General features: G+C 38.7%; 1 protein-coding gene and 2 long non-coding RNA genes across 26 annotated transcripts in view; 2 read left to right on the plus strand and 1 right to left on the minus strand.

Annotated features, from left to right (window-relative positions):
- The window catches only part of SIK3 (SIK family kinase 3), a 278,071-nt gene that overhangs the window by 205,490 nt on the left and 56,702 nt on the right, over positions 1-15,879 (minus strand). The window contains exon 2 of one of the 24 annotated variants that reach the window (XR_014070037.1): positions 10,096-10,223. The exons of 22 other annotated variants lie outside the window; for them this stretch is intronic. The gene's annotated coding sequence lies outside the window, so the exon portion shown is untranslated. The remainder of the gene's footprint in view (positions 1-10,095; positions 10,224-15,879) is intronic. One more of the 24 variants, XR_014070036.1, reaches the window with a different exon arrangement.
- Positions 29-3,930, plus strand: LOC145527956 (uncharacterized). Its single transcript, XR_014070041.1, has 2 exons — positions 29-3,457; positions 3,597-3,930. It is a non-coding gene; the product is annotated as an uncharacterized LOC145527956 (long non-coding RNA).
- Positions 3,928-9,851, plus strand: LOC145527954 (uncharacterized). Its single transcript, XR_014070039.1, has 2 exons — positions 3,928-4,551; positions 5,498-9,851. It is a non-coding gene; the product is annotated as an uncharacterized LOC145527954 (long non-coding RNA).

The raw sequence follows: 15,879 nt of genomic DNA on the forward strand, positions 1-15,879 counted from the left end.
CTTTTTTTCACAATGCATTGTGTGTGTGTTTTTTTTTTTTAATAAATTTATTTATTTTAGTTGGGGGCTAATTACTTTACAATATTGTAGTAGTTTTTGCCATACATTGACATGAATCAGCCATGGGTTTACATGTGTTCCCCTTCCTGCATTGTGTGTTTTAACACTAGCTTCTTTTTAAAAATAATCTCTGTAAGAATATAAGCATTAAAGGAGAATATAAATGGTATGGCTAAAAAAAATATTGAGAGTATCTTAACTGATATATTAGAATATTCACATCTAAATGAGGACTGTGCCTCCTTTAATTACTTAAGGAGGTTATTCATCCATTCCCTCTATGGAAACTCCTCTTTTGAAATTAATTTTAAGGTCGGTTCATAAAAGCAGATAAAAGTTAGTCTTACAATATCATATAGCCATACCTTTTCACTGTTAAGGACCACACACCATACTAGCCAGTTTGATCACCCACCTAGTTTGTTTTACAAATGTGAGTTCAAATGACTTCTGGCCACTTCCACAAGTCCAATATAGTCCTTAAAAAAAAAAAAGGTAGGGGAGAAGGAAGAGACAGATAAAAAGATAAAAAGAAAGGAAAGGAAAGAAAGAGAAGTCTTTTTCCTACCACTGAGAATATTCTTCAAAATGGAATTCCAAAATGGATCTTGTATTATACTACAGTTATATATTATCATTGGGGGAGGCTGGCAGAAAGGTATGCAGTACTTTATGTACTACTCTGCAATTTCTTGTGAGTCTGTAATTATTTCAAAACAAAGGGGTTTCAAAATATAGATCTTAAAAGAAGGGCAGAATTTCAAAAGAAAAATGGGAAAAGAATGGAAAACACTCCCAGTAGGTAAAAAGGGAAAACGTAACTCACATTACGCAACTCACAACTAACCCAGATAATCTACAAAGTTCATTCTAGTGTACAGTGGAATATAAGGTAGAAAAGATAATAGGAGCCAGACTGTAGAGCATCCTGAATGGTAAAGAGTTTAGAATTTACCCTGTATACAAGGGGATACTCTTGGAGGATTTTTTTTAATGCGTGAGAAAAATCAGAACAGGACTTCTGAAAGATTAACATGGCAGCAGTATAAAGGACAGACTGGAGAGAAAAGCGTAAAAGTAGAAAGACCAGTTACTACTGCAATAGCCCAGATATGCTGAGGTGTCAAGGGCCAGCAATGGAACCAGATCACATGGGACTTAATGACTTAATATTCCGGAATCATCTATAAATAGCCCAAATCTGGCATTCATTATAAGCTCTATATTATGTTTACAATAAAGAAATCTCTTCCTGCATCATTAAAAGGGAAAAGTTTTAACATTTCAATAAGAATAAAGTTGAAAAGGTAGAAAGAGTTCTACTTATACTCAACAAAACAAACAAACAAACAAAAAGGTGTAATAGAAAATACTTTCTAGCCTTGAACTGTGTCCCTTTAAACAAAAAAACATCAGAGGTTCTCTCCCACTCTGGGAGAAACTTTTGCAAAGACCACACGCCATCAGTTGCATTCTGCCTGCTATAGGCAGGAAGCTTCACTGTAATACCAAATTTACGGTCAAAGAGTTCACTGAGGTTAGGAGCAGTTTTGTGTCTCTAATGCCACACTTGCAGAAGCAGTCATTTCCAGAAGAGGTAAGATGCTGATGGCTAAAACATAGGAGGACCCAGCACTTTATTATGAGTCAAGCAAACAGCACGACAGATTCAATGTTTATTGGAGGCTGCTGTGTGCTAGATACCAAAGACACAGACATGACTAAAACACAAGTTTCACCTTCAAAAAAGCCACAATCTACTGGGAAAAACACAACAAAAAAGTAACTGTAATAAAAAGGGAAATGCTATTGTGAGGTATGTAAGAGATGTTTTGAGATTAATAATAGCCAATATTTAAGAAGTACTTCATATGTGCAGGTTCTATTCAAAGCATTTTTCCCATATTAATTCACTTAATCCTCACAGTGAGAGCAACATTATCCACTTTTTATAGATTAGGGACACAGGTAGGTTAAATAGTTTTATTCCAGTTCTACAGCTGCATTATTAACCAAGACAGACTGACTCATGGACTTTAACTACCCACTATAAGGCCTCTTTAAAAAGGACCAATTAATGTTGCCTGGTAGGGCAGTTAAGACTAAAGAGAAGAAAAAGAGTAGATTAACATATATATCAATGTATCCACCCACCACTGAAGGATGACCAAGAATTCACCAGATGGCTGAGGAGTTTGGGGAGGAGCTATGGGTACTTATTCACAGGGAGTGGTTGAGGGGACAGCGGGCCAAACAAAAAGAAAAGGGCAGCCACAGCAGGGGAAAGACACAGGCATGAGAGTTGAGAGTGCGTGGGGCAGTTGCCCAAGTGTCAGCAGACAGCGTAGAACCCATGGGTTCCACGAACAAAGGATGAGGCTATAAAGAATGGGAGGTTGCAGGTCTTGCACGTCTACACATCACATAAGGAGACATCTGAGTCCTTTACTGCTGAGTGATATGAACAGATCTGCCTTCAATAAAGATAAATCCTGGTGAAAGGTGGGAGGTAGCCTGGAAGCCAGGAGACCAATTAGGAGGTTACACAATACTTCTGTGAGAAATGACAAGAGTGGATGAATGCAAGCAGAGGCTTCTGAAGTACTGATAGAATCAACAGTAGTTGGTGACTAACTGCAGGTGGAGGATAAGGAAGAGGAGGCAGACCAAAAAAGGCATTTCTCAGGCTTTTGTTCTGGGCAGAACAGGGCAAAATGAAGATTGAATTTTAAGACGAATAGTAATAATAATTAACAAATAATAATAAAGTCCTTTTATTTACCATCCTTTCAAAAATGGAGAAGTTGAGGCTTAAATAAGTAATTTATTTACGGTCACAGTCACTAAGCATTGAAGCCAGAGAACAACTAAAGACTTCAGAGTTTACGTTTGGCATGGTAGCCAGTGAAAAAGTGAAAGTGCTAGTCACTCAGTTGCCTCTGACTCTCTGCAACCCCATGGACTACAGCCCACGAGACTCCTCTGTCCGTGGAATTCTCCAGGTAAGAATACTGGAATGGGTAGCCATTTCCTCCTCCAGGGGATCTTTCCAACCCAGGGATTAAACCCACGTCTTCTGCGCTGCAGAAGAATTCTTTACCATCTGACCCATGAGGTGTTCAAATATGAGTCTCCAGTAGACAGCTAAGTATCTTTGTATGGACCTCAGGAAAGCTGGCAATCCTAGAGGTTTGTTGTTGTTCAGTCACTAAGTTGAGTTCAACTCTTTCTGACCCCCTGGACTGCAGCATGCCAGGCTCCCCTGTCCTTCACTATCTCCTGGAGTTTGCTCAATGTCATGCCCATCGAGTCAGTGATGCCATCCAACCATCTTGTCCTCTTGCCCCCTTCTCCTCCTGCCCTCAATCTTTCCCAGCATCAGGGTCTTTTCCAATGAGTTGGCTCTGCACATCAGGTGGCCAAAATATTGCAGCTTCAGCATCAGTCCTTCCAATGAATATTCAGGGTTGATTTCCTTTGGGACTGACTGATTTGATCTCCCTGCAGTCCTACTGACTCTCAAGAGTCTTCTCCAGCACCACAGTTCGAAAGCATCAATTCTTCGGCGTTCAGCCTTCTTTATGGTCCAACTCTCATATCCATACATGACTACTGGGAATACATACCTTTGACTATATGGACCTATGTTGACAAAGTGATGTCTCTGCTTTTTAATATGTTGTCTAGGTTTGTCACAGCTTTCCTTCCAAGGAGCAAGCATCTTTTAATTTCATGGCAGCAGTCACCATCCACAGTGATTTTGGAGCCCAAGAAAATAAAACCTGTCACTGCTTCCACTTTTTCCCCTTCTATTTGCCATGAAGTGACAGGACCAGATGCCATGATCTACATTTTTTAAATGCTGCGTTTTTGTTTTTTTTTTTAAATGCTGCGTTTTAAGCCAGCTTTTGCACTCTCCTCTCTCACCCTCATCAAGAGCTCTTTAGTTCCTCTTCAGTTTCTGCCAGTTAGAGAGGTATCATCTGCATATGTGAGGTTAGAAACAGTTACAATAACAACACAACTACAGTATTATCACTATTCCTACTAGTATTTATTGAGCACTTGCTGTAAATGAGACACAGTTTAAATGTTTCACATAGATTATTTCATCTACTCTACATGATACTGAGGTAGGTATCACTGTCCTCAGAGAAAAAAAGAGAAATGAAGTAAACTCTTCTGACCTCTCAGACAGAAAATAATGGAATCGGATTCAAATGTGGGTCTTTCTGATCCAGAGGAGGCAGAGATGGGAAAGAGAGCCTGAACTTGAGTGGGGAGGAAGAGCAAAGGACTGAATCCAGAAGAATTTAATCACTGAAAAAGCAAGTAGAGAAACAGAGTGGCAATGGGGCTTAAGAAGTAGCAGTCTCAGTGAAGGAAGAGAGGAATCAGAAGGCATTTCTGTTTTGAAAACTAAAGGAGAGGGAATTTTTAAAAAGAACCTGCCTCCTCTGTCCATAGGATTCTCCAGGCAAGAATACTGGAGTGGGTTGCCATTTCCTCCTCCAGAGGATCTTCCCGACCCAAGGATTGAACCGGCATCTCTTATGTCTCCTGCACTGGTAGGTGGGTTCTTTACCACCAACACCACCCGGGACGCCCTTAAAAAGAACATGGTATTTAATAGTGCCAAGTGATACAAAGAGCTCAACACAGAACAAGATTTAAATCAGGTAACTAGAATTATCAATGGGGCACTGAAACCCTCCCCAGGGCGGTCTTAGTGAAATTGCTGGGATAGATATAAGATACCACAGGTGTAGGAGAGAAAGGGAGGCGAAGAAATAGAAGTCAGGTGGCAAAAAGAAATTTTTTAAAAAAAGGGCACAAGCAGGGGTCAGTGAACTACACACTGTCCCATATTTTCCATTGTTTATTTTGTTAAAACAACCCTTTAAAATGCATACAGCATGTTTAGTTGGGATATAAACACAGGCTACAGGACAAACCCGCACAACTGACACCAGTTTGCCAGCTCCTACTCCACAGGCAGGTCGACTAGATTAATACCAGCTCCTCACTCTCTGGGTGTCTTAAGCAAGTCACTTAACTTCTCTGTGTCTCAGCTTCCTTACTTCTATGATGGATAGAAGAATGGGAGCTACTTTACAGGGTATTACATAAGGATCAGTAAATACAAGTAAAGCACTTGGTTGCTGAAGGAAAGCCCTATGGATGCGGAGGATCTGTTAGAGCAGGGGTCCCCAACCTCTGAGGATGAGATGGTTAGATAGCATCAGCAACTCAATGGACATGAATCTGAGCAAACTCCAGGAGATAGTAGGGCTTCCTGGTGGCTCAGATGGTAAAGAATCTGTCTGCAATGCAGAAGACCCAGGTTCAATCCCGGGGTTGGGAAGATGCCCTGGAGAAGGGAATGGCTACCCACTCCAGTATTCTTGCCTGGATAGAGGAGCCTGGCATATTGCAGTCCACTGGGTCGCAAAGAGTGGGACATGATTTAGCAGCTGAACAACAACAACCCCAGCCTCTGAGATCTAATGCCTGATGATCTGAGGTGGAGATGATGTAATAATAATAAAGTACACAATAAATGTAATGGGCTTGAATCATTCCGAAACCGTCCCCTAATCCCTGGTCTGTGGAAAAATTGTCTTCACAAAACCAGTCCCTGGTGCCAAAAAGGTTGGAGACTGCTGTGTTAGAGAATGGGCAAAGAGAAGAGAGCCAGCAGAGAAGGAGAGATATTAAGTGGAAAAATGACTCATTTTTAAAAGTCCCAAAGAAGAAGCAGAGAAACAGAATGAGGACAGTGAAGGTGACTGCACAGAGTACAGGCTCTATCTCAACTGCTGGTCAAAGTATAAACTGGATACAGAATAACCTGTCAGCTTTTATCAAAATTCCAAATGTGCACACTTTTTGACCCTTTCTGCTCTTTTAAAACTTGTCTGTGCATTCATACCCAAGCAAGCATAAAGCCATGAATGCAAGGATGTTCCCCGTTCAGTAGTTTTGGGAAAATGAAAAAACAGAAATAAAAGTTCATCAATTAGGGTACAGTGCCAAGGGCATGGGTTCATCCCTGCAAGGGGAACTAAGATCCCACAAGCCATGCAGCACAGCCAAAAAATAAACGAAATAATACAGAGACATCCCTTACACTCTTTACCTAATTTCCCTCAATACTGATATCTTGCAAAACTACAGTTCAGTATAAAACATTAGCTCTTAATATAAAAACAAACTTAGAATAGTATGAATATTAAATACACTCCCTTTTGGGTATTTAAAGTATCCATACAGTTTGTATATTATATATAAGGAGACATACATTTGACGGCTAACAGTTGATACCTCTGGAAAATGGTAATGGTTAAGCAAGAAAGAAAGTGAAGGAATATAGTTACACTAATTGTTCTTACCAAGTGCATATATTGCTTTTAGGATATCAAAGGTAACAGGTAGAGGGGTTAAGTTTTGAAATAAATAGGGCACGTATTCTTTAGATGAAAGGAATTTTCCATTTTCAAGCAGAGGGGGAGGAAACTGAGGACCTTCACACTGAAAGCCTCTGTTTACTCAATTAGGCAGAGAGGTGGCTGTCACTCATTCTGTCCTAGCCTCCTCACTTCCGGCTCTGTTCTAGGCCCTGGAGAATCCAAAATTAACCAGACAGGTGCCATCTCTGAACTCAAGGAACTCAACACCTACCAAGGAAGGTGGACATTAGTCAGAAATGACACAGTTATAACCACCAGTCCAGCACAGCACGGCAGTTCAGAACCCAGGCTCTGGGGCCCGACTGCTGGGGTTCACACCCCAGTGCTCCTACCAAAGGGCTGTGTGACTTTGGACAAGGGACTTCCTCTTCACTTCAGTTTCTCCATCTACAAAGTGGGGACAATTCTAGGTCCTATTACTTACCCATCTCTCTAGCCTATCAGATTGCTGTGAAAACTAAAAAAGTCCACATGTATAATGTGCTTGGAAGGGTGTCTGACATACAAACACTCAAATGTTTACTGTTATTGTTACTCTCATGACCATTAACTATTTCAGGGAGGATTTAATCTCTCTTCAGGCCAATGGAAGGTTAGGAAAAGCCTTTCCAAGGAACTGACATTTATGTCTCAAAGAGGAGTCTGAATTAAACACCAAAAGAGAAAACCTGTCTGGCAGAGGAAAGAACATATGTAACTACCCTATGCTAAGAATGAGGTTGGCATGTGAAGGATCTGAAAAAAAAGCCCGTGAAACAGGAGCTCTGAGAGGAGAGGGATTAGGCTGGAAAACTAGAAAGGGCATGTTAAACTTAATATTTTATCTTTATCTGAATAACAAAAGGGATCACACAAGAACAAATAGATTTGCTGGATTTCCTTCTTTTTATAAAGATCACTTTGCTGGAGTATTTGGAATCTTCTGTGACAGAGGGAGATGAACCTGAGTTCTGTTTAGAAAGAACAGTCATTCTGGTAAAGGAGAAATGAAATCAACCACAGACAAGTAAGAAGACTACGAAAGAGAATAACAAGCATATATGGGAGGAGGGTGCCTCATGAGTCAGTAAGAGAACAAATGAATACGATTCAGTCATTTCTTGAAGCTCTATGGCAGGAACACAGAAAATGGGCAGCATTGTTCATCCACAGCTGGAGACCTGCATGACACATGGGCGAGAGGAACAAAGGTGCGGGGGAACTGAGGGTACTCATGACTCATCGCCAAGTGACCAACTGCGGTGTCCATACGGGCTACAGTAATCCCAGGAGCAATGTTACAGATCTGGAGACAGAGAAGATTTACGGGGCTGGAGGCCTCAGTGAAATCAAAGAGTAAGTTCAGCAAACGGCAACCTGAGAAGGCAGGAAACCGTGTTCAGAGAGCCAAATTTCCAAATTTATGATTTCAGAGGTGGAAGTCTGACTGGCCACAGGAAAAGACTGCTACAGACCAGTGGAGGAACAGATAGTTGCAACAAAGAAGATCCAGCCAGAATGAGATTAGGATCCTGGACAAGCAAACAAGTTGGACATTAAAGGCACATGAGATCATGGAAGGAGTAAGAATAAGCTATTTACAAGGATAAGAATTAAATTTTCAGTTACATTCTTAAATATAATACCACAAGGAATGTGTTTTAAAATATCTGGAATACAACAGGGATGCCTTCTGAAAAACAAAGCTTCATCTATTCATTCAGCCAAATAATCTTCAAAGATGTCCGTGCTATAGAGCATTCCTGATAAAAAGCTCTTAGGCAAACAGAGAAGGAAACTGGTTGGATTATTTGTCACAACTGAAGAGCAAGCCTCAAAAACTGGAAGGAAATCTTTGCAAAACATAAATCTAATGAAGGATTGGTATCCAAAATACACAAAGAACTCTTAAAACTCAACAGAAAAAAAAAACTTTTTTTTAAATGGGCAAAAAATCTCAACCTCACCAAAGAAGATACACAGACATATGAAAAGATTCATGGCTTCAAATGTCATCAGTGAACTGCAAATTAAAAAACAAGATTATCACTATGACCTATTAGAATGGCCAAAATCCAAAATACTGGTAACACCAAATGCTAGCAAAAATGGGGAACGGGAACTCTATTTCATTGCTGGTAGAAATGTAAGATGGTACAGTCACTTTGGAAGACAATTTGGCAGTTCCTAACAAAACTAAACATACTCTTACCATATAATCTAGCCATATAATCATGCTACAAGGTATTTACCCCAATGAGTTGATAACTTAAGTCCACACAAAAATCTGCATGTGGATGTTTATAACAGTTTTATTCATAACTGCCCAAACTTGGAAGTAGATGAGATAGCTTCAGTGAATGGATAAACTATGGTATAATAATGAAGTATTATTCAGTGATAAAAAGATATGAGCTACCAAGCCTCAAAAAGACACAGAAGAATCTTAAATGCATACTGCTAAGTGAAAGAAGCCAACCTGAACAGGCTACATACACTTAACAATTCTAACTATGATTCCAGAAGTCTGGAAAAGGCAAAATTATGGAGACAGTAAAAAAGGCCCGTATTTGCCAAGATTGAGGCCTGGAGGAGAGAGGAAGAGATGAATAAGTGGGGCATGAGGTATTTTTAGGGCAGAGAAAGTATTCTGTGTGATACCACAATTGTAGATACATGACATTATACATTAGTCCAAATCCATAGAACGTACAAGATAAAATGTGGACCCTAATGTAAACTATGGACTTTAGTCTAAAATAACGCTATCAGTATTGGCTCACTAGTTATAGCAAATGTACCACACTAATGCAAAGATGCTAATATTAGGGGAGACTAAGGGGAGAGGGCGGAGAAGGCAATGGCACCCCACTCCAGTACTCTTGCCTGGAAAATCCCATGGATGGAGGAGCCTGATAGGCTGCAGTCCATGGGGTCGCTAAGAGTCGGACACGACTGAGCGACTTCACTTTCACTTTTCACTTTCACGCATTGAAGAAGGAAATGGAAACCCACTCCAGTGTTCTTGCCTGGAGAATCCCAGGGATGGGGGAGCCTGGTGGGCTGTCGACTATGGGGTCGCACAGAGTCGGACACGACTGAAGCGATTTAGCAGCAGCAGCAAGGGGAGAGGGAAGGTAAGGAGGTACATGGAATTCTATACATTCTGCCTAATTTTTCTGTAAATCTAAAATTGTTCCAAAAATTAAAGCCTATTAATTTAAAATGAAAACTAAACTAAGAGTATTACCATGTAAGTCACACAAGAGAAAATAATATCTGCTATTGGTGAAGAAATATATCCAAGAGGCGCAGAGGCCCAAGCTTGATCTGGCTCTTCCACTTAGTGGCTGTGTCATTTTGGGCAGTCATAAACTTGTCTAAGTCTCAGTTTCTTCACTGGTAAATGGGGATGCTAATCATCAAGAGTCTATACATGTACATCACTCAGAATAGTGATCAGAACACCTCAAGTATTCAATAAATATTAGCTCCCTGTTACTTAAAATAAGGTCTGTAAGCTTATAAACCAGCATTACCTGGGGGCTCGTCAGAAATGCAGACTCTCAGGCATGCCCAGACTTACTGAATTTGCTTTTTAGTAAGATCTCCCAGGTGATTTCTGTGTCTGCAAGGTTGAGAAGCACAGCACCTCAGGTGGTATTCCTACCATCATGGCTCTTCTTCAACGTCACTAAAAAAGGAGTATAAATACTGGAAGAACCCAAATTATTGTTTGCTGATGATTATCAAAGTCTAAAACGGGAGAATTAATTGTAATACTTAATAAATTTTGAAATATATGCTAAACTGACAGTAATTGAACACGTAGTACAGGTACACAGTAAGTGGCCTTATTAAGAGTATACGTTAACGAGACCATTTCAAACATGCAAATAAGTGATAAATTACGAGGAGAGTTGGTTTTCAATATTTTTAAAGTCAGATCTTTATCTCATATTATACTGAAAATATATTCCAAGTGGGTTAAAAACCTAAATATTAAAAATAAGTTTATAAAGCACTAGAAGAAAATATAGGACATTTACATTCTTAAGCACACATAAAACCCAAAAGTCATACTAGAACTATAGTTTTTAAAAAAACTTTTATATGACAAAAGATACTACAAAAGTTGAAAGTTGAGATAAACAATAAGCTGAGAGAAAATACACCATACATAACACAGGATTAATAACCATAATACGATTTTTTAAAAGTCCTATACATGAACAAGAAAAGTCTTTCAAAAACCCAACAACAACAAAAAAAATGGGGGTGGAGGACTAAAGTAGGCTTCACATGCAAAGAGAGTAAGCAACAAAAGCTGTAGTAGAACCAAACAAAGAAATTTACCTACAAATATTTGTATGTGCACAGGAAAAGACATGGAAGTACATATATCAAACTGTTAATAGTAGTTAAATCTAGAGAACAAAATGTGAGAATGGGGGACTTTCTTTTTCTTTATAAGCTTCTACACAGACTGACATTTCTACATTACAATGCATTTTTTTAAAAACTTATCATTTTTTAATTATAAAAGAACAAATACTGAGTGCTGCAAGTTTTAGCATAAGAGGCAAATACTTTCAATAGGAAAGCTTCCTGGCTTTCCCTACAACTACTTAACCTCAAAATCATATGACATTTGGAAAACATATCTTCACATTATCAAAATTTTCCTAAGAATTCTTAAGTAAAAATATGCCAACTTTTTGTCCTCCCCACATAGACCACTATATTCAATTTCCAGTGGCCCTCTGTTCAAAGCCAGTTCCAACCTAATTTCAAAAGTGAAGTGTCTAAACCAGACAAGAAATTTAGCAACATAACACCAAATACTGATACGGAACCCACATGTCCAAAATATGCCTAACAGTAACAGACAGCAACTGTTTAAGAGTAACTGCAAGTAACTCCATATCCACTTCAGTTTCAATTCTGAATCAGTTCTCACTAAACTGGAAAAAAGTTTTTTGAACAATTTGTCACCTCTGACTAAACGCAGGCTTCAGCCCCCAAATCGTTAAGTGTGGAAAAAGTACATGCCCTCAAGAACTGCCAATGGAAGGGTTTTTCCGGAAAAAGCGGTTCGCACACACAGCAGGAAAATCTTGTATAGAGAGAACTTAGCTACCACTTTAATTTCCTCAACCAATTTGGAAACTACTGAGACTAAATGACTAAGAAGTAAAACCTGAGAAAAGGTGAAAAAAAAATTAACATATTAAAAACACATAAAGTGGTTCAAATTTGTTTGTTTTTAAAAGTTGCCTTTTGCTGAAATTAGAATATTACATTCTTCTGCTCTGGATGAAATGGAAATTAGCTTTCCTAGTTTCCTATAATGCACTTAGAAGTCTGTAGCTGCTATCATGAATTATATTAATATGACTACTTAGAGGTTTTCTTACTACTACACTTAGCAAGATGCATTACATAGAGGTTTGCCTAACTATTCTTCACATCATTAGACCTGAATTTAATAAATATATACTACCAGTTGTTGGAATTCAGCACCCTCCCCTTTCTCTAATACTGTAGCTAAAATAATCAGCATCCTTGTCTCAGAACATGTAACCATAACCACAATGAAACATTAAACTGGTGAACCTGGAATCCTTCCACAAAACAAAGCAAAGATTCAGTACCTCTCACCATTTGTATACAGTAATAACAGGCACAGCACCTTGGTTTCTAAAGCATCCAGACACAGAACCACTGAGCATGGCAACACCCTCTGCTCGACCCAAAATTCAGCTGCCAGGCTATCTGCAACCAAAACAAACTGCAGGACCTGGTTTCCCCTTTTCAAAAGGTGAACAATCCCTCTGGCCTGACTTATCAATAAAGATTTGAGTAAAAAGAATTATCAGGAGAAGCGCATTCCCAGGTTTTAAGTTCTTAAGTTCTCAGTGAAGTTTCTTAAGATTCATCACTTAGAAGAGAAAGACAAGCCTTCTCAGTAACATTAGAAAAGGCACCCTCTACTCCAAGGAAAACAAAACAAAACAAAAACCTCTTCAGGTATACTGATAACTTTATTATACACCATGGGCATATCATCAGAAAGATCTAGGGGGAAAAATGTGCCTGTAAGAGTACAGCATTCAAAATTCATAGACTGGTCAAGAGAAAACAGACTCAAAACTAAGGTCAAAATTTCTCAGTATTTTTAAGTTTGGGCTTGCTCCTGTCCCAAACAAGCTCCTAAGCTTGCTCTTGAGTGTAATTTGTCGGTAGCTGCCAAGAAAAAAATTTAAACAACACAGAGTGCTTGTTCTATCCAATTTATAACATACTTCTTTATCATCAGAGAAACACTAAAAGTTACATAATCCTACATCTTTTGTAATTACCTTCTAAAGACAATTACACAGATAATTTATCTTCTAAAGACAATTATCTTTTTATTTTATTTTAAATAAAAAACAGCATACAAAAAAAAAAAAACAGCATGGTCTCCCTTTCTTAACTGCTTTTTCTTTATTTTTTGAGATTCAGTTCAGTCACTCAGTTGTGTCTGACTCTTTGCAACCTCATGGACTGCAGCACGCCAGGCTTCCCTGATCATCACCAAATCCCAGAGCTCGCTCGAACTCATGTCCATCAAGTCAGTGGTGACATCCAACCATCTCATCCTCTGTCATCCCCTTCTCTTCCTGCCTTCAATCTTTCTGAGATTACTGACTCTCAAAAGTGGATAACAGAGACTGTGGAGGAAACTAATTTTCCTTCAATTCAACTACCAGGCATTTTACCTTCAGCAGTAGTTTCGTATTTAACCATCATTCACATTTCTTCTCTACTGATAAATACTGCCACAAATTAGGACGAATGATACAATTCAGCTCAGCGGGTAAAGAATCTGCCTGCAATGCTGTGGAGATACAGGAGGCATGGGTTCGATCCTTGGGTCAGGAAGATCCCCTGGAGGAGGAAATGGCAACCTAATCCAGTATTCTTGCCTGAAAAACCCCATGGACAGAGAAGTCTGACAGGGCACAGTTAGTGGAGTCGCAAAGAGTAGGATATGTCGGAGCGACTAAGCACACAATATAACTGAGCGTGTTATCTTTTTAGATTGTGTACTTATAATTACTGGCTGCTACCCAGATCTTGTCTACTCATACATCTACAACAGCCTCTTTTGGAAAAGGCACAGAACTTCAACTTAAGTTCTTTCTACAGAAAAGGCAGAGTAATTAATAACTAAATGGCCTACAAATTGAGTTCTCTTAAAACACTCAAAATATTACTTATAGTTAATTAATAGATCTTAGGGGACAGCAGAGATGAGATGGTTAGATAGCATCACTGGTTCAATGGACATGAATTTGGGCAAACTCCAGTAGATGGTAGAGGACAGAGGAGCCTGGCGTGCTACAGTCCATGGGGTTGCAAAGAGTTGGACACAACTTAGTAATAGATCTTAAGTGCATTTGCCTTTTAATTGCTAAAAATCTTGTGCTATAGAGAAATCAGGAATGGATTCCATAGAAAATAACTTGTCTCTTAACGATCCCTGGTGGCTCAATGGAAAAGAACCCTCCTGCGAGGCAGGAGCAATGGGGGGAAATGAATATTCCATTTTAGTTACAGCAAGTCAGACAAGTTATAAACTTTTGAAAATCATGAGAAACAAATTTTAAAACTTACACTGAAGATCATTCAAGAGCATGGAAACTTAAGTATGCTATAAGATAAACTATTGTATGTAAAGGAGTTTATCAAAATTTATTTATCTGTTACACCAACAAATGGGATATTTTCACACAAATCTAGCACCTTTCTTCAACATCTTCAAGTCTTTTTAAATCTTCATAAATTGATTTTAGTAAAGTTTATCCCTTGAGCTAAGATGGATTAATTTTTTTTTTTTTACTTCTATCTATCTAAAATTTCTGACATCTTTACACTAAGGAGGGAACCTGGTCTTCACCAGAAAACATGATTTTCCTATAAACCATGTTAGATATGGATGGGTATTACTGTACAGAAATTATTTTTCTTTTAAATATTATTAAAATTTGATGATTAATAAACAAGACATTGCCATTCTCCTGAGTACCTGAGAAGTAGCTGGAAGACAGTTTTCATGTGCTCCAGTTATGGGTTAAAGGCAAGGATTTCTTAGAAATGATACCAAAAGCACAATTCATGAGACAACAAATGGACAAACTGGAACTCAAAATAAAAACGCTTATTCCTAAAAGACACTGTTGATACATGTATAACTGATTCACTTTGCTGTACACCTGAAATTAACACTGTAAATCAACCTTCCCTTGTGGCTCAGATGGTAAAGAATCCATGAGCACTGCAGGGGACCTGGGTTCAATCCCTGCATCGGGAAGATCCCCTGGAGGAGGAAATGGCAACTCACTCTAGTATTCTTGTCTGGAGAATTCCACGGACAGGGCTTACAGACCATGGTGTCACAAAGAATCAGACATGACTGAGTAACAAATCAACCATACTCCAATAAAAATTTTTAATTAAAAAAAAAAAGACACTGTTAAAAGGATGAAGAGATAAATCAAAGAAAGGAAGAAAATCTTTGTGAAGCATTTATCAGATAAAGGACTTGTTTCAAAATATATAAAGAATGCTCAAAACTTAACATTAAAACAAACAACCCAATTTTTTTTAATGGGCAAAAGATCTGAACAAGTATTACTACACTTCACCAAAGAAGATAAACAGCTAGGAAGTAAGTACATGAAAAGATGTCAATATCATTAGTTATTAGGAAAATGTAAATTAAAACCACAAGACAGCACTCCACAATGATTAGTATGGGAGTGGCCAAAACTTTATCACCCTAGTGTTGGTGAGGATAAGGAGACACAGGAACTCTCATACACTGCTAGACAGAATGTAAGATAGTACAGCAGCTCTGGAAGACAATTTGGCAAGTTTCTCAGAAAGTTAAACACACACCTACCAACCATATGATCCAGCCATTCCACTCCAAGGTGTTTACCAGAGAGGATAAAATATAAGTCTATCCAAAGTTTCACATCAAGTTCATAGCAGCTTTATTCATAATAGCCAAAAACTACAAACAATTCAAGTATTAGATACAGATGAGTGCATAAACAAATCCTGTTACAGTCCTTACAATGCAACAGTGCTCCCACATACCACTCAGCAATAAAAAGCAACAAACTACTGATAAAGGCACCAACAGTGAAGGATCCTAAACACAGGATGCTAATGAAAGAAGAGTACATCCTAGATAAGATTGTTTACATGAGATTCCAGAAAAGGAAAAGCTAACCTATGATGACAGCAAATCAGTGAATTTCTAGGGGTAAAGAGGGGTGAGAATGAATGCCAAGGGCACAAAAGGAACTTCTGAGGA

Source organism: Giraffa tippelskirchi, chromosome 11 (genome assembly GCF_054371585.1).
Source record: "Giraffa tippelskirchi isolate mGirTip1 chromosome 11, T2T-mGirTip1v1.2.pri, whole genome shotgun sequence".
Lineage (NCBI taxonomy): Eukaryota > Metazoa > Chordata > Mammalia > Artiodactyla > Giraffidae > Giraffa > Giraffa tippelskirchi.